This window comes from Schistocerca gregaria, chromosome 2 (assembly GCF_023897955.1).
Source record: "Schistocerca gregaria isolate iqSchGreg1 chromosome 2, iqSchGreg1.2, whole genome shotgun sequence".
Taxonomy (NCBI): domain Eukaryota; kingdom Metazoa; phylum Arthropoda; class Insecta; order Orthoptera; family Acrididae; genus Schistocerca; species Schistocerca gregaria.
Window position 1 is genome coordinate 223,322,274 of NC_064921.1, and position 19,777 is coordinate 223,342,050.

A 19,777-nucleotide genomic window follows, 5' to 3' on the forward strand; every position below is an offset into this window, starting at 1 on the left:
TTGGGACACATACTACTTAGCATTTACTATCTAGAAAGATATACAGTGGGCGAAAGAATCAGCAACCTTGTAATATTAATATTATTTGAAATAAATTAAATTTAACTCTACACTGTGAATTTTAAACCTTATTAGGTCCAAAATCATTTAATGGAAGAACATTTATTTTTATTTCAATTGTCAGTATAATATTATTTAATAATTTCGTAGGGGGGTGGAAGGGGGGGTGGTGCTAACGTGGAGAGAGAATGAGCAGGAGAAGATGGACTGTCACGGAGGGAGTTGGAAGAGATAAGCAGAGAGAGGGGGAGATGGATAGAGTGAGTAAAAAGGAGGAGATAGATTTACATGAGATGAGGAGAGGATAGAGGTGTGAAGGAGTTGACTAAGAGGATTGGATAAGGAGATGGACAGAGGGGGAAGGACCAGATTAACGGAGGTGGGAGGATCAGTGACTAAGAGAGGCTTAATGTTCCTTCTGCGATATTGCAGAAAGGCTTGACAAAAATGTAGCCACTGTACACGATTGCCGGCAGCCGCTGATACGAGACTATGCTCACAAGAAGACCGAGCTCCGGACAGCCACGGGGGTACTACGCTTGTATTCGGTGTATGGCTCTGGCACGTGGTACTGCATCTGCAGCACCAATTTCAGCAGCAGATGGCATCACAGTGACACAACGGACTGTTTCAAAACGAGCACGTCAGGGACAGCTCTGTAGCGTGCATTCCACTTGACCCCAAACCACCGCCATTTGCAACTTCAGCCGTGTCAAGCGAGAGCTTATTGGAGGTCAGAATGGAGGTCTGTTGCGTTTTCTGATGAAAGATGGTTCGGCCTGGGTGCCAGTGATGGCTATGTGTTGGCTAGAAGAAGGCTAGTAGAGGGCCTGCAGCCAACCTGTATGCGTGCTGCACACACTGCACTTGCACATGGTGTTACATTCTGGCGAGCGATTTCGTATGACAGGAGGAGCATTCTCGCGGTTATCCCACTCACCCTGACTGCGAGTTTGTACTTCTATCTGGCCATTCGTCTTGTTGTGCTGTTGTTCATGAACAACATTCCAGGGAGTGTTCTCCAACAGGGTAATGCTCGCCCACGTACCGCTGTTGTAACCCAACATGGTCTGTACAATGCCGACGTGTCGCTTTGACCTGCACGATTACGAGATCTTTCTCCAGTTGACCGCATGAGACATATCGGACGACAACTCCATCGTCATCTACAAACGGCATTAAACGTCCCTTATTGACCGACCAAGTGCAACAGGCTTAGGACTCCATCCTGCAAACTGACTTTCAGCACTTGTACAACACAATGCATGCACGTTTGCATGCTGACGTTCAACATTCTGGTGGCCGCGCTGGTTATTAATTTACCAGCATTTCACATTTGCAATAGTTTATCTAGCGCTTATATTAAACTGTAATCTGTTAATGTTAATGACTTACATATCCTACCTAGACAAATGTATTTCCGAAATTTCGTTACTTCAAGTTCATTAGTTTTTCGTGTTGCGACAGTCTACGTAACCGGGAAATTCCCGGTGCTGAACCAGTTTCTTATATAAAAGGTTTCATTGACTTTGTCACTAGTTACTGCTCTAGAAACACGTTATTATTTGTGTGATACAGGTAGGAGAATTAATGTCGGCGCATTACATACCAGGTGTGGCGTCTGGCTCCGATGAGCTGGGCCTAGAGCTGCTTGCCGGATGCCTCAGCGTCTATATCGGGATGGGAGGCTACCTCCTGCCTTAATGGCGCTGGAAGTGCTGCGTCACGGTGACTGCAGTTATCAGCACACTGACGCGATAAGGAGACAGATACTGGTGAATCGTACTGACTCGCTCCCCACTAACTGGATCATTTTAACTGCAAACAGGGATGTGAGACAGTGGATCATTAGTCTGCCGTTTATCACTCTTCAGGCTTTCAACTTTTTTGATGCTGATGTCATCTATTCAACTACGACACTCACACCATGCAACACTGATCACTTGTTTTAGATTTCGTTATCATAGCCTGGCGCTATATAAATTTTCTATACTTACTTTCACAACCAGTTTCGCTATTCCTGTAGATTACTATGTACTGGCGTAACCATTATCTGCAGCTGATTTATATACTACATAGAATAGAACTGACTTTTCTACCTGCAAAGCAGATAATTTTAATGGAAATGCGTTTCAGCTTTTTTCTAAAGAGATTTTCAGCGTTCTTTTATGCAATACGCCTTTTTCATCACATTAAACTAATTATGCCTTTTAAAATCTCCTGGCTTCATTATTACGACCTTCCTGCATAGTGTAAGTAGACCTGTGGTCACATGGAGAAAAAACATCGAAACTCGTGACCATATGTGAATGTAAATTTAAAGAAGTGCCACAGCACTTTATATACAAATCAAGATGTGATCTGCTTTAAATCTGTTATTAGTGTTTTGTAAACGCGTAATGTATCTTAGCATCAACTGAATAATATGGAGCGAAATGTTTCTAAATACAGATAACTTCGTTGCAGCACACAAGAGACTGTTCCGTTACTGTAAAGAAACACACAATTTGCTCCTAGATGTCCTCGTATACAGATTCGCCAGCTGTCTTTCCTGCGTAGCCTCTGAAATTCCTTTAGTTTAATCTCTCTTCCACCTTCTTGGAAGTACCCATATCCACACTTTTTGAAAATAAAAAAAGGGAAAGATATTTGAGTTAAACGTCCTGTTGACAACGACGTCATTAGAGACGGAGAAGAAGCTCGGTCAGGCCCTGTCGAAGGATGTATGTCAGCATTTGCCGAAAACGTTTTAGGGAAATCACGGAATGTCTGAATTCAGTTGGCCGCAGGCCGATTTGAAGCGTCGTCATCCCGAATGCGAGTCCAGTGTGTTACCCACACCACCAAATCACGCACTACGATTTTGGAGGTGTTCTTTTACCATGCACATATATGGATAAACCTGTAGCAAATGTATTTCCAACGTTCATTTAATGTTGTCATTCCTTACCACTTCCATTACTGTGGACCTGCACAAGATCCTTGTACTTCTCCATTTCACCTTTTACTTACCTTTAACCAACGTTAACATATATTTGCTGCAGCATAATTAAGATGGTCCATTTCATACTTCCTCAGTTTTCTGAGTCACGTGACAGTTATACACAGTGCTGTGATCCAGATATATTTATTATCTCAGGGATATGTTACCCAAGCTGTAACTGACGAACTACAGGAACGAAAGAAGATACACTATCGCAAGACGAACGGTTCTTAATATGATCCACGAATATCCGCCAGAAAGGATCAGAAACTACGGGTTAAAATTAATTACGGTGGCAGGCAGGCTGGAATGTCTACCACACACTTAAGAGGATCGTAGTAGCGCATTGCCGGAATTAAATGGCTGTGTCTTTTAGCTATCCCCACATGTCGGTTACTGATAACGCCCGCGAATCGCAAAAACTCAGACATATTCCTGGGCCTTTGTTAGAGTATGCTAGCATTCGACCACTTCTTCCACAGAATATGGAGAGTCCGTATTGTTCCTCTCCTGGATCACCTATAGGGCTATGAGTAAGTGGAATAAGATGACATGGTAATTGATCTATGAAAGTCCTGCGAATTTCAGTACCAACAATACTGGAACTGAAAAGAATTACACGGAAATATTTCTAAAAAACTCCTGTAATTCTGAGACGTGACAACCATTTTGTTGCACCTGAGAGCAACGTCATTCAAGATGTACCTACTTTTAAGTAATACATTTTTGTAATATTCTTGAAACTTGAAGCGTTTATTTATATGTTAATCATTTTGTTTGCTTATGTTAGAACTATTTTAGAACTATTAATTCTGTTACTCAATAATAACTATAGTGAGGACATGGCACCTACATCTTTATTATATGGGCCCCATTACATTACCAGACTGAAAAAGACTGGGAAAACAATATGAAGAATACCATCTATCATTTCCAACATAAGCTATCACTTTGGTGCGAATTACCATTCTACTTTATTCAGAGGCTTGCCAAAGTGAAGTATGATTCTTAGGACAACAATTTCATCGCGATACAACACGCTAATACAAAGAGTTACAGTAAAATTTCCTGAGAAAGATATGTCATGACATACAGCAATACATGAAACAGTTGTAGCTGATGAAGCAATTGTAGTTGAAGAGTAATACAACCACAATACTAGCTACACTGAATCTTCCGTACTATGTCTGAGCAATGTGTGATGCATCTGGGATTGGAATTCGTATGACAATGGTAGTTATTTAACATCATAGAGAGTAACAATTGAAGGGGTCGAGAGAAGCACTAATCTGCGGTTTAGTTAAGGATTAGTCTCATCACTTTAACTGTTGTATATTCATATACTCCACATGTTCTAATAAGAATTTGCGCTTGTACTTCTTAAATGCATTGTCTTCTATACCAGTTGTGTTTTCTTACTGTATTTACACTAAAAGCCAAAGAAGCTGGTACACCTGTCTAATATCGTGTAGGGTCCCAGCGAGCACGCAGAAGTGCCGCAACACGACGTGGCATGGACTCAACTAATGTTTGAAGTAGTGCTGGAGGGAACAGTCATCATAAATGCCGCAGGGCTGTCCATAAATCAGTAAGAGTAGGAGGGGGTGAAGATCTCTTCTCAACAGCACGTTGCCAGGCATCCAAGATATGCTCAACAATGTTCATGTTTGGGGACACTGGTGGCTAGCGGAAGTGTTTAAACCCAGAACAGTGTTCCTGGAGCCACTCTGTAGCATTGTCCTGCTGGAATTACCAAGGTCCTTCAGAATGCACAATGGACATGAATGGATCCAGGTGATCACACAGGATGCTTTCTTACGCGTCACCTGTCAGAGTCGTATCTGGACGTATCAGGGGTCCCATATCACTCAAACTGCACACGCCATTACAGACCTTCCATCAGCTTGAACAGTTCCCTGTTGGTACGCAGGGTCCACTGGTTCATGTAGTTGACTATCCGCTCGATGCGACTTGAAATGAGACTCGTCCGACCAGGCAGCATTTGTCCAGTCATCAACAGCCCAATGTCGGCATTGACGGGCGCAGGCGAGGCGTAAAGCTTTGTATCGTGCAGTCATCAAGGGTACACGAGTGGATCCTCGGCTCCGAAAGCCCACATTGATGACGTTTCGCACGCTGACACTTGATGGCCCAGCATTGAAATCTGCAGCAATTTGCGGAAGGGTTGCACTTCTGTCACGTTCAATGATTTTCTTCTGTTGTTGTTGGTCCCGTTCTTGCAGGATCTTTGTCCTGGCGCAGCGAGGTTTGGAGATGTGATGTTTTACAGGTCTCCTGATATTCACGGTACACCCTTGAGATGGTCGTGCGCCGACTATAACACCACGCTCAATCTTGATAACCTGCCGTTGTAGCAGCAGTAACCGATCCTACAACTGCGCCAGTCACTTGTGTTATGCAGGTGTTGCCTACTGCAGCGCCATATTCTGCCTGTTTACATATATTAGTATTTGAATATGCATTCCTATACCAGTTTCTTTGGCGCTTCAGTGTACGTTCTTGTGTATGAGTTTAACCTAACACATAACGTGCAATAACTCAGAATTTCATAAAATCGAAGACTAGTATATCTGCAGTCAGTGGCGCCGAATTCCCAAAATTTTGGAGGGTGATTATCAGTGGCGGATTATATATAAGTTTTCTGGGGAGTCTCGATGCTTTTAAAAAGATGTAATGAAAACTCCGTTCGTCATAAAGATCTATGCTATGATAAAGAAAATTACACAGGTAATATAAGCAACTTTGAGACTGCCTTAGCTCAGTCGGTAACACAGCTGACTTAAAAGCAACAGAAGAGAGGTCGGTTTCAGATGGACGCACCCTCAGACCCAGAGGCATCACGTACGCCATATGGGACCACCTCCAAAAATAAAAATCCTGACCCGCCCACACCCCCACCCCAACATAAAATGTATAATCTAACATTAACTAAACCAACTTTCATTACAGCAGGCAGGATTTAATAGAGTGTGTTGTAAAATGCAATCTAATATAAACTGAGAGATCATTCGTTTACTATAGTCAAAGTACAAAATAAAAATTATTAATACCGATAAATGTTATTGAAAACTGGACACACTGTAACACATCGTGGTCTCCTGACCTTCATTGCTTACATATTCCGCCCTCACAATCATATTCTGCACATTAAGACACTTCATTCGAACCCAAACTCAATAAGATACAGTCAATGTTGTATGAATTCATGTAAACGATGCACAAATAACAAGTGCGCACCGGGATTGAAATACTCGAGGCAGGTGTACACACACACACACACACACACACACACACACACATTCAAGACACGACTGTCACAAGAGCTTTTAGTTCGGGAGAGGTGGACCGCATGCCGAAAGGCCGGTCCCTTCAGAGGACGATTCAGCCTATCTATGTCGTCCGTGGAGCAGACAGCGTTTGCCCGAGTGAAAGGGGAGAATGACCCCATGTTCGGGTTAAAAGCAAATTATACCACATTGTGTGGGAGCGCCCAGCCTATGCATTCTTTACAATTATAATTTCAGAGGTTTTCACAGGGAGACAGCAAGCGCCAAACGCCGATGCTACAGATTTCCGGACCGGTCGCCTTAAACGCAACGTCATTCTCCTGTCTTAGAAGAACAGTGCTGATTGGCAGACGATATTCCTGACGCCTTGAGCTGAAGGAGTAATGGAAGAGACCAAAAGATATACCCTTTCACGTCTAGTGTGGAGAGGGGCCGTTCCGTTGTGGCTCTTGGAGCGAGAACATGTAACGAGTATGTGTGCGCTCGTACGTGTACTCAAAGAGCGAGGAACAAGTCTCTCCTCAGTACTTCACTGGGAGAGCACCTCTGTCGAGAGCGAATCGGAGCAGCGAGCGGCGCAGACAGAAGTCATCGCAGCTTATGGTATTGTGCGCTACAGCTCTTGCGAGACCCATATTTCCTCCAAAACAATACACATCACTGCATTTCACACGTGACAGCCTCAACTGTACCTAGCAACATTCTAACAGATAATTATTCGAGTAGGCGCAGCTCTCAGCCATTCTGCCAAGTCAATAACAATCTTAAACTTTGTTTAGAAATTTCATTAGCGAATCCTATCCTTAAGAGGTAACTTCACATTCTGAAAAGAGCCCAGAAATAACTTCTTCAGTTCATAACTAAAAGTGCCATTGTGATTTCTCAGAATTTTTCCAAAATAAATAATAATTTTTGTTAGTTTCATGTTTTTCTTACACTAAGTAACACTACTCCATACTCAAGTATACCACTAGTTACATAGGAAATTTTATGAATTTTTGTGTCATTTCCTTACAGCAGACGACTCCAGAAGATATTTATTGATGAAAGTTTTTCAGGTATTTCTCTTTAGAACGTTAGGAGCGTCTGTCTGACTTCAGTAGTAGTGTGGGGGTGGAAACTGAATCTTTCAGGATCCACAGGGTAAAGGGTACATCTCAGATTAATCCGTTGCGCAGAATGACAGAATAGCACCCACACGCTCACAACATTATAATGGCTGACAGTCAATATCAAGAAGCATAATCCTATAGTCCTATCTTTTGTTTGACTGATTTGTACTTAGGAAACCATACTCTACTCACCTTGACTTCTAGAGAAGTTAGACCATGTGGCGGACGTTCTATGATCGAAGGTATTGACTATTTCATTGGCATCAGTAGATGAAGTTGGGTACTGTGGAGGCTGAATTCACTAACCTTGTGTTGCGTCATAAACTTCCATGGATAGTTCTTTGTAAGTATGAGCTCCATAAATAAGCTTTCAGCGGAAGAAACAACAACAGGAATAGTTAAAAACAGGTAACATTTTGTGCATTGATCTGAAACGCTACAGAACACTTTGTCCAATTCTTCGTCGTAATAAATCCAAGGACATGTGTTTTACCTTCGTTAATGGTGTGACGTGGTTGACGGTTTCTTGACAGTCTTGCTGATGTACTACAGGAATTAGAAGAAGACACTTTCTCGGGTTACTTATTTTCTGTCTGTGCATTCTTTTCACTTTTCTCGGTGTTAGTAATATCAGTCTGTGATGATGACGACAAACATATGACGAATTTATCCATAGCGGCTAGAAAACTGTTAGAATTCGAAAATGGGTATAGAAGCAAAACTCAATATTGGGTTTCAGATTTTCACACTCGTCCAGTAATCGCGCAACGTTTCAAAACTGCGAAAATGTTTGCAAGGCGATGAGCTTTTGCTCCACGCCTCCCGTCAGTAGACCATCATCTTTCTACCAGCTGTGAATGCGGTAACACCACACAGTGTACAGTATAAGCTCCAGCGTCCTTCAAGGCCATTATCTCACAAATAAAACGATAACATTCCAGATTACGTGACAACAATCTCACTGTAATTTTAAACAACACCGCTGTTATGTTCAAAAAAATAACTGTTGAGGTAGTCTGTAACAAATTATTGCTTAATATTGGCAAGCTGATATTTTAAAACAATTGCTGACGAACTGAGTGGGTATCCGTTGCTAGGAAACACGAAAGCAGGTGGAAAAATGGGATTCTGTTCACAGTACCGTGCAACTGTTACTCTGGGGGATGCCTTTGACTTGGCCAGAGAAAGGAAAGGAACGGGGGAGTGTGTTGCTTTGTTGCCTTTAAACAAAGACATCTGGGACACACAGATATGTCTTAGAGGTCAGAAATTTTAACTTCCGTCTCACTATTTTAGCTCATTACTTTTCGAGAGAGAGAAGTAAGAAATATTTATTTTATTTTGTTTTTATCATACTAAAACTTTAGTGGGTGCGTCGCACCCTCAAGATTATGCATGTGGGTGCTCGATCTCCGTCGCACCCACGTAGTCGGCACTCGTGTGGTGCATTACTCTGTGTTGTTTGTTGCATAATTTCTGGCTTCTCCACTTCTGTGAAAGTATATTCACAGAGCAAGAGCCGGCCGCGGTGGCCATGCTGTTCTAGGCGCTTCGGTCCGGAACCGCGCGACTGCTACGGTCGTAGGTTCGAATCCTGCCTCGGGCATGGATGTGTGAGATGTCCTGAGGTTAGTTAGTTTTAAGTAGTTCTACGTTCTAGGGGACTGATGACCACAGATGTTAAGTCCCATAGTGCTCAGAGCCATGTGAACCACAGACCAAGAGTCACTGAGGTAACAAGCCGAATAAATTATAATAACGCTATTAACTCTGTAACGAACCGCTGGAAGCCGTTGGGTCTTTAATATTACAGTACTCAGTAGTTTTCCCTGAAAAACTTCTGAAAGTTTGTTGACAGAGTTCTGGTTAATCTTGTATGCGACTACCGTACCAAAATTTTCAGCAGCTGTTACATCGGAAGTGCGACGATAATGAAATTTTTTAGGATTGAAGGAGCGTTGCTTTTCGACGTAGGGATATGCGCGCGCAGGTAGCCCCACCTCTGGATTTCACATCATGCTGCGATCGGTGAGTGAAGACGAAGTTACTCCTGAGTCAGACGCAGTACAAAATGGGTCTGTTAGCCACGATTTTCGTGCGATATGTTATGACTAAAAAAAAGATGTTAAATGCAGGAGAATGCAACTCATCTCTGGTACGCGTTTTTGATGAGTCTGCCCTTTCTAGGACCACCGCTGGAAATAGCTTTTTGTGAATTTTCAGAGGGTTCGGAGCCACTTGAAGGCGAACGGCCTCCCAGTCGCCCAACAACGACAGTGACAAAAAAAAAAAAAAGAAGCATTTTGTGTCATCGCACTGGTCCTACATATTGGAACGACTGTGACGGACATCATCGTTCACGATCTTAGGCCTAACCAAGGCGTGTGTCCGCTGGGTGCCACATTTCCTAACAGAAGCCTAAGAAGGGACTGGCGTCGTTTTATTCTTGAAAAATTCGACAAATTGCAGCACAAAGATACAATATCGTCACTGGTGACGAATCATCGGTGAACCATGACCACGAAATGAAAACGCTGACTTCAGTATGGTGTTTTCGAGTTTAATTTAGAGAACTAGGACCCCAGGAAAGAAGATGGTGGCCATTTTCTTCACAAGACGGGTCTGTGACCTTGGGCGCAAATTGTACAGTCAGTTGTGAGTGATATGTTACTAAAGGTTTGACGAAAGTCGGCACGACATGGATGTAATAGCACCCAAACTCGAAAAGTAGGCATCTTCTGCATTACGACAATACCTCAGCACACACGGCTGCCAGAGTAGTGGACGACTTGCAGAAAGATAAGGTACAAGTGCTACCGCATCCAAAATACTCACCCGATGTGGCATTTTGTGACTTCTTCCCGTTTCCAAACACGTAGAAAAAATTTGTGAACACGGTATTTCATATTATAACGAGGCTATCACAGCTAAAAACCTTTCACTAAGTGACTTCCCTAAAGAGGCTAGGACTGAGCCATCTTCGACGTGGTTTCTTCAAGGGATGGAAAAACTTACAAGTGCTCATGGAGAGTATTTTGAAAAATTAACAGTGATATTGTAAATATAATTGTTTTTAACTTTCTGCTAAAAACTGTAGGCTGAATCCTCATATGTGGGACACTATGAACTGGTTGAGCTGAGCAAAATACTTAAGCACTATCTCAGAATGACTAATCTCTCAAGGGGACTAGAGGTGCACGACGGAATGTCTGATGTAACAACTCATCCCTGACAATCACTTACCTGCGGTGAACGCACATAAACCAGGGAGACATTGGACAAAGTTCATGCTCAAGAGCAGGTTGCGATGGCACTGGCCAAGTTAAGGAACTAGAAAGTACTCGAACTTGACGTTATCCACGCTGAAGTCATGCAGCAAACAACGTCGCACACCATAACTTATTTAACGTAGTTACGAATGAAACACTGGGTGGAGCTGGTGCCTGTGAAACGTCCCACTTCGTGGTCCCGTTTCTTACAGCTTCGCTCTAGCGCATGGTGATAGCATCCGAAGATCTCATTTCTTATACGTAATAAATTTTATTATTTACCAATACTTTCTGTGCCATTACGTCATAAACCCGCAGGGTCCAGTAGGACGTCGTATCTGAATCGTGGAAATTGTCGAGAGCGCTAATTATCAAAAAATCCGAATTAATGAACCCCGTCGGAATGAAAGCCCTACATGGTGCTTCTCTTGTAATACCTTAGCTATTGATAAGTGTCATGTATAATTTTGGTACGTGAATTTTTGGTATCTGAATCGATTGTGGCCTAGCAGCGATGTTGTAAGCTGTATCGCAGAAGTTAAACTAACATCTTTGAGCTGTGCGAGGCCGCAGAGAAAGCAGACAATGTTTACCTTTGGAAGCGAGTTGAGTCGAAGTATAAATGTGTTACAGTTTGAAAATGTTAACCAGTGTTACTGAGGAAGCTATGGCAATATTATGATTCAAATTAAAATTTATCTTTTGTTCAATCAACATGATAACAAAACTGACTTGTGAAATAAGAAATCTAATGGAATGTCAGGTAAATACAATAATTATGTTATTATCTTTTATTATTGCTGCGCCATCGAACAAACGCGGTTATTGTAATGACAGTTGTTACATTTTAGAGACAGGAAAGTGTATTGTTTAGATGTTGAGAAGTTCATAAAATTTAAAATCTGATTTGAGCAATTTTTCTCATTAGACAAAAGAAAACAGTGTTGTCATTTTTGTGTATATTTAATTTTTTACCAGTTTTTCTCTGACAATTCTTTTTAATGGTTTATCCAACCAAGTGTGTTCGAAAAACAGTTCGATTAGCAACTAACAGAGAACTCATTGCACCACTCGAGTGTCTCTGCAGATACAGTAATTTGTAGCTTTCGCATAGCGGCAGAACAGTACTGCAACGTGTTATCCAGATTTGCACAGATTAGAGATAAGGAAAAAATATTTTGTTTGTGTTATTTATTCTATCAGGGCTAACTTACGTTATTCAGAGACAGTTTTGTGATCAAATTTTGCAAAACCAATTACTCTGGGTTTCATGACCAAGTTAATTATTCAGACAGTTTCTACTGTTCAAAATTCTTGCAAATACAGTATGAAATACATCTCGTTTCATTACGACAGGAGCTGATAGGATAGGCTAAACACGGTTGTCGGTGGCGTGTTTGTTGCTGTTCGTAGTAATTGACGGAAAGTCGTCGAGTAAAACAGAAGTGATTTCTGGCATTCCCTCAGGTAGTGTTATAGGCCCTTTCCTGTACCTTTTCTATATTAACGGTTTTCGTGATAATCTGAGCAGCCGTCTTCGGTTGTTTGCAGATGACGCTGTCGTTTATCGACTAATAAAGTCATCAGAAGACCAAAACAAACTGCTAAACGATTTAGAAAAGATGTCTGAATGGTGCGAAAAGAGGCAGTTGACCCTAAATAAAGAAAAGTGTGAGGTTATCCACATGATTGCTAAAAGGAACTCAAACTTCGGTTACACGATAAATCAGTCTAATCTAAAAACCGCAAATTCAACTAAATACGTAGGTATTAGAATTACGAACAACTTAAATTGGAAAGAACACATACAAAATGTTGTGGGGAAGGCTAACCAAAGACTGCGTTTTATTGGCAGGACACTTAGAAAATGTAACAGATCTACTAAGGAGACTGCCTACACTACGCTTGTCCGTCCTCTTTTAGATTACTTCCGCTCGGTGTGGGATCATTACCAGATAGGACTGACGGAGTACAACGGAAAAGTTCAAAGAAAGGCAGCACGTTTTGTATTATTGCGAAATATGGGAGAGAGTGTCACACAAATGATACAGGATTAGGGCTGAACATCATTAAAGGAAAGGCGTTTTTCGTTGCGACGGAATCTTCTTACAAAATTCCAATCACCAACGTTCTCCTCCGAATGCGAAAATATTTTGTTGCCACAGATCTACATAGGTAGGAACCATCACCAAGATAAAATAAGGGAAATAAGAGCTCGTCCGGAAAGATATAGGTGTTCATTCTTTCCGCGCGCTGTACGAGATTGGAATAATAGAGAATTGTGAAGATGGTTCGATGAACCCACTGCCAGGCGCTTAAATGTGATTTGCAGAGTATCCATGTAGATGTAGATATTAATTAATATTTCTGTGCAGTTTGTTTTTCACATTACGCCAGTTCGTTTGTTACCACAGCTCAGGCTTACAATAAGAAAGAGAGTACGCTACCTCAGACAATAATTTTTATTATTTATTTAGATACCTTTCAGTATGATCAACGAGTGTCTCCTGTATGACGAACTACAAAAACACATGGCGTTCATAAACGTAGCTAGCATTAAAACAAGATGGATGGATAGACGACTCACTTGACACAGTAAACGAACCATCTTGGAAATACGCAACGTCAGTTATGACTGATAGCGTAAAGTCCGCTCGCTGATCTTTTTTTTTTCTTTTTACTGACAATAAAGTACATACACCGACAAGCGTCACTCTGCTATAGCTTCAGTTATTACTGGAAGGGACTAGCAATAGAGTGGCCTGAGGGTTACCAAAAAGTGTTGAAAAAAATAATGAAGAAATGTTCTCAGATATGTATATCTCTCAATAGAATCCATCCTCATTTTCAATGGATGGGGACACTGATCTTAACTGGGTCTAGTGCATATTCACGATCTTCTTCTAGTGGTTTTCACCAACTCAAGGGGGGTTTTTGAGAATAAAGTCATTAGTTTATCTAAGTGGATTAGGAAGTGGTGGGAAGGAAAGAAATTGACAAACGTAGCGAACAAAATTGTTTACCTATTGCTTAAAAGTTCTTCATCTGTAACACAATTTCTAACTCTAAAATTAGGTAGCAGTTTCATAGCTAGAATCACCTACACATACACTAAGGTACTAATTAATTAGAAAATTAATTACAGCGACCGCTTCTGAACTGTAGTGGACATGCTGTGTGACACAGTGCATAACATAACAAGTATAGGAACAACAAATTTAAGGATGCTACTTAACGCTGTGAAAGCTAATGACAGTGTCATATTGATATCGACTTAGAGTAGCTGTGAGTCGAGTACAGAGGCTTGTGCATGTTGGACGCTCCGAATTAATCCCGTGAACTAATTATACGTGGTTCTCGGAATGTACCCGACAGGCATCTCTATTAGGTACAGCGCAGTATCATTTTGACCAAGGAACAAAAACCTAGAAAATTCTCAGAGAAAACAGGTTATTGGATCACCAATAAACTCCAGTTAAGGACTGGATGTTTGTTACTTGACAGAGTCGATGGGATAATACTCAGAGCCGACGGGGCTACTCACTCTTCCTGACAACACGAGAAGCGCTGAATATGTGCGATTTCAGTTCTCGTCGAATCATGCTACCTCTTTTGAATCTTGTGGTAGGACACTGTGCCTATTACACTCATCCTGAATGACTAAAGATTATGGAGAGAGTCATTTGCTATTAAGGCGACGAAGGAAATCTAGAACGCGTTGTCTTCCACGAAGCGTTGTTTGACAAGTTTAGGCAAACCATTTTGTTTACACCCAATCTGTATATGGTTGTAACAGACTTCCAAATTTGGTGTATAACTAGTTCGAAGTGAACAGACTATCTAAAATTTACTGTTAGCGGAGTATAAGAAAAGAGGCCGCCCAGGACTCCCTTCGACCTCACGCTTACAGAATAGGGAGTAAGATCTAGCAATGAGTGAGTGTAGAGAGCGTGAGGTAAAGGAAGTGAAATGTTAAGGGACGAAATTATGTGCTTGTAGCTCCTACGCTCATCACCCCCTCATATGGTCCGCAAGATTCACATAATAATGCTATTTAATCGACAGAGGAAGAATTTCTGGTCCTACATCTGGAGCAAATGTAACACTACGAATAGAGCATCTATTAACGTTAGACGACTATTATAGTGACAAAAATAGCAGGTACGGCTTATATTAAACCTAAAATACGATTGCGACTTTATAAATTGTCGTAATGTTGCTCCATCAGTGGTAAGACTGATCTTGTAAGGAGAGTACTCCCTTTAGATTTTCAAAACGAGAACCATCCACTGGCAGGAATGCATAGAATTATAAACACCCTCATGAAGAATCCAAAATGCCATGCGCCGTAAAACTCGATGTACATTCCCAGGTCACAGTCCCATATGGCTGTGATGGAGACCTAAGGAATATCTCTTACTTTTCCTCTTAAATTTAATATTCGTTTCAAAATGATTAACTTGACTATTGTCTTCAGGAAAATGTGAAAAAACGAACACATACGAAAAACTTCTGCAACTCACATCATTTCTTCGGTATTCATAAGTACTGTGGAAAATCAAACGGTTCGTCGTTACGCGAGTGGATCTGAAGTGGTTGCATCATGGTCTGACGTTAGGAGCAATATTCTGTTACAGTAGATCGCTTTATCTCAGTTATTTGTCGTATCAAAGGGATTCCGCAAGGGAACGAGACGTGACTCATTCAGATAGTGTTGTCAAGTGGCTGTTCCAACAAAACAGCTTTCGTATCGCCGCCACAGATTTATCTACGAGTTATCAGATGCATATCATAGTTATTTTACAATTTTCCACACCTCTGCTGCGGGACTTGTGTGTTTGCGGAACGTCAAACAGGCAACTCTTGAAACTGAAGGAGGTATGTAGTCAGCAGCAAATGTTGAGGGAGGTATCTCCCTTTATGTGCCTCTGTAACTTTTTGTTTTGTCTCAGTCGACCAGCTGTCATGTGTAAGCAAGTTTCAGTTTGCTCAAAGAGTTTGTGAAGTGGTACAGAGATGTTTGGGAGTGGTAAGGTGCTGGGACTACAAAACGAATAATACACGAATAGCAATTACTATCACAAACAAACTCTATACTGTAAGGAAAAATACAATTAAATTCAATCCTTCAAATGCATAGGACTAAGATGATGATTAGAAAATCAAGAAAGATCGGCCCACGTTGGCAGGCCAAAATAAACTTATCAAAATAATTCTGAGAACTTAGCAGTTACAATCAAATTATTAATAGCCATACGGATTTGCTTATTAATGGATAACTATACGTCAAAAAGATCAGATGATCAAGTAAATGACTATAATTAACATCTCCACAAATGGCTGAAGACTCAATGATGAATGTCTACCAAGTATTAAGTAGTTGCAGCTGATAATATTAACAGACAATCAAAGGTCAAGAACATCAGTTTATCAAGCAAATGACTATATTTAGCAACTGCACAAAACCTTAAGGCCAGATGGTAATTCTTTACCATGGCGAAGCCAAAGTAATTCAAACTATGAAGCAGTAGCAGCAAACGTTATTAACAGAAAATTGCAGGTCAAGAAATCAACTGATCAAGGGAATAACTGTGCAAAATACTAGCATAAATGGTTTTAGGCCCAATGATAAATGTCTACCATGCCAATACCATTTCGAGTTTTACACACAAATGTCATTGAGGAACACGACACATAAGCCATAAACAACAGTTTTTGGTAATAATGGTCAATGTATAATGTTCAATGTTAAGTGAACAGAATTTCACTACAAGAGACTTCAATAGCATTTAAAACTAACATTTAAGACAGTATAGTGCAGCCGCGCGGGATTAGCCGAGCGGTCTAGGCGCTGCAGTTGTGGACGGCGCGGCTGGTCCCGGCCGGGGTTCAAGTCCTCCCTCGGGCATGGGTGTGTGTGTTTGTCCTTAGGATAATTTTGGTTAAGCAGTGTGTAAGCTTAGGGACTGATGACCTTAGCAGTTAAGTCCCACACACATTTTGAACACAGTAGAGTGCAACTGATTAATGCCCAGCGGCATGTGCACAAATTTCACAACCGGTGAATGAACTTCAGGATTTACATGAAATTTGGTTAAAATCAAAGTAATCCGTTAGTAACTATTTTGAAGGATCTTATGCTTATGTCTGAACACTTATCCACGAGAAGGTAGGTTACCAGGTTTGTAAACACAGTGAGCTTTGCGGTGGAATGTCAAAATCATCAAGTTGTATTCATTCTAAATACCACATGTAGACGGTTTTGCTTGGATTTATTTAAGAGGGATTTACAAGAAACTGGCTGCATTGAATCATATATAACTGAAATATAGAACACCAAATCGAACCAAACGCTTCCACCAAATATACCTAAACCTTGTTGATAGAAACGGCAAATCAACAAATCACAAGATAATTATTACACTGGTAACTTGTAATGCTGACTTACTAGAATCAGCCGGCCAGCTGTCATGCCAACACAGGACCACAGATGTATGAGGAGTTTACAGAACAATTTCGCGAATGCCACAATACCAACCAAAGGACACAATAAGGCCCCTTTCTGGGTTTGGTACTAGTTTCGCTATATAAGGCATTAAGTAATGGCTAATCTGTCCTGTAACACAATCACATATGCAGAATGAAATACTATTCTAGTAGTAGGCTATAGAAACTCCAAGAAAAACAGTTTTGGCAATTGTTGAAAGCTTCAAGCACTATTCTAATGAAATAGAAACGTCAGTGAACAAATTAATGCTTGGTAAACATTGAGTACAAATAGCTTACAGTAGCTTCATAGCAAATGCGTTACATACTGTTGTAATAAATTACAAAAAACGCCAATGTCACTGAATAGATAATACACCATACGGACATGACAGGCGCCGCGTTCTTGCGTGCACAAACAACATAGCCAGGCTACACAATAGAGCGTCGAGTAGGAAACAAAAACGTAATTATAATCCACAATTGTCACAAACTCCGAATAAGTGTCCAGAAACATCGGCTGAACACAGCGTGGTAGAAAAATACAATCGTGCGCCCTTGCTCACAACAGGAAATCGGAAGAACGGCCACCGTTATCAACTAGACCTGAAAGGAAACAAGATGCAGTGTGTTACACATCAGGAAAGCAAAAAATTACTCCCATTACACTATATAGTCCACAACATAGGCTTCCCGGCGGGATCAGGGATTTTCTCTGCCTCGTGATGACTGGGTGTTGTGTGCTGTCCTTAGGTTAGTTAAGTTTAAGTAGTTCTAAGTTCTAGGGGACTGATGACCATGGATGTTAAGTCCCATAGTGCTCAGAGCCATTTGATCCATTTTGAACCACAACATAGGCGCACAACAGATCCCCAAGGAGGCTCACTTTCTCCAATGGTATCGTAGCTGACAATTAAATCTTTAACCAATCTGATGGCGTCAGTAACGCTCTACAGGCTACGCCGCGTCCTAGCTGTGTTCAGCCCAGCAGAGTGTTGGCATGTCCTCGGTAAACCCGGTCCTCCAGCTGTAGATGCTGCAGTCAGTAAGACACCACCCTCCTGACAGGAACACGCCCCTATACTGTGTCCGCTGCTGCCCTCGCGCTTTGCTTGTAGCTTTATATGTCAGGTTCATTATTATGTGAACAATATTTCACTAATGGTCACAGTAGTTTTGTTATTTGCGTGGAAGTAAGAAACTGTGCGAAATTCAAAAATGTTCGTAATGAAAAATATGTGTCGGTATGAGTTTGCTTTTGTTATATATTACATAATATGTTGCTGTGTATGATATTTTGCTAACGTATAGATTATTATTATTATTATTTATTTATTTTTTTTTTTTTTTTTTTTTTTTTTGGACTTTGGTGGAGGCCTCCATCCGTAACTATTGTCGAGGACATTTAACTAACGTAGCACACTCATTTGCTACCGCGCCGCGCCAGCGAGAAATCCAGAATGAAATGTTTACAACATTCCTCATATTTCATAAATGGTTTGAGATACCGAAATGAGTTTTCGGCAAATGATAGCACTCAAAGAGAAGAATGTTTTACCATATGGTTATTACGCATAATTTCACTATCTTTCGTGTTATTCCACTACCTACTGAATTTGTCAATGACAGTATGTGATTTTTAAGGGCCTCGATATCTGATGAAACGAGAAATGTTGTGGGATCTAGAACAACACATGTGAATACATTACACGTTTACTTTATATCGAGGATGTGCTTTCCAATAAGATGCTCCCTTTACTTTTTCTCAGTTCCTCACGTAATAAACTTAATAAAGCACTGTTTCAGAATTTTCTCGCAATTGCACCTGCGCAACATACGAGTGAGGTGAGACTTTGTAAACTCTGCTGTGTTTTAGCAAAAAAGCAAATTTCATCATGGAAACAGGAGAAATGGGTAGGTTTACTCAACATTCGCCAGTCATGACTCTCCTCTGAAAATTATAAACGGTTAACAAGCCAGGCGAAAATAAATCGCTGCATTTTCGACCGAATTATTTTAGGATATTAACGAAAGCAGAGGTGACAGACGGTTTTGAATTATCACCATGCAATTCTTAGCGTGGAGGCGCCCCGTTTAATATTTACAAAAAATGTGAGTGCAGGCTTCAGTTTAGAACGGCACTTCTCCTCCAGCATTCTCCATTTCCCCTACAGCGCCTTCCGGCAACCCCCACCACTACTGCGCACCGCACTCGCGTCCTGTCATCTGCGCATTTAGTGGCCACAGTACTCTGCGCTGACTCCATAACCGATGACCTAGCACCAAGGCGCGCATGGCACAGTTTAATTTTGTTATGTTTCAGGTGACTGCAGGCTTTGCAGCTACAAACGAGATAGAATAAAGTGAAAAAATACAGACTGATGTACTCTTTATTTCATTGCAGTTGCGTGTGATTTTAAAAGGTGCAAATGCAACAGAGAACTAAATTAATAATAAATGAACAGAGTTACTGATCTTTTGTGCCAACACAGCGTAAGAATTGCTCAAATAAATTTATGTTTTCTGTTGCAGAAACGGCTTCAACACAAACGAGAAACA

At 41.1% G+C, this 19,777-nt stretch overlaps 1 protein-coding gene across 2 annotated transcripts in view; it reads right to left on the reverse strand.

The window, feature by feature from the left end:
- Positions 1 to 19,777, reverse strand: part of LOC126336726 (glutathione S-transferase D5-like) — a 216,006-nt gene that overhangs the window by 67,028 nt on the left and 129,201 nt on the right. The window contains exon 1 of one of the 2 annotated variants that reach the window (XM_050000709.1): positions 1,670 to 1,755. The exons of the other annotated variant lie outside the window; for it this stretch is intronic. The gene's annotated coding sequence lies outside the window, so the exon portion shown is untranslated. Of the gene's footprint in view, positions 1 to 1,669; positions 1,756 to 19,777 lie in introns of those variants that run through there. 2 annotated transcript variants of the gene reach the window in all.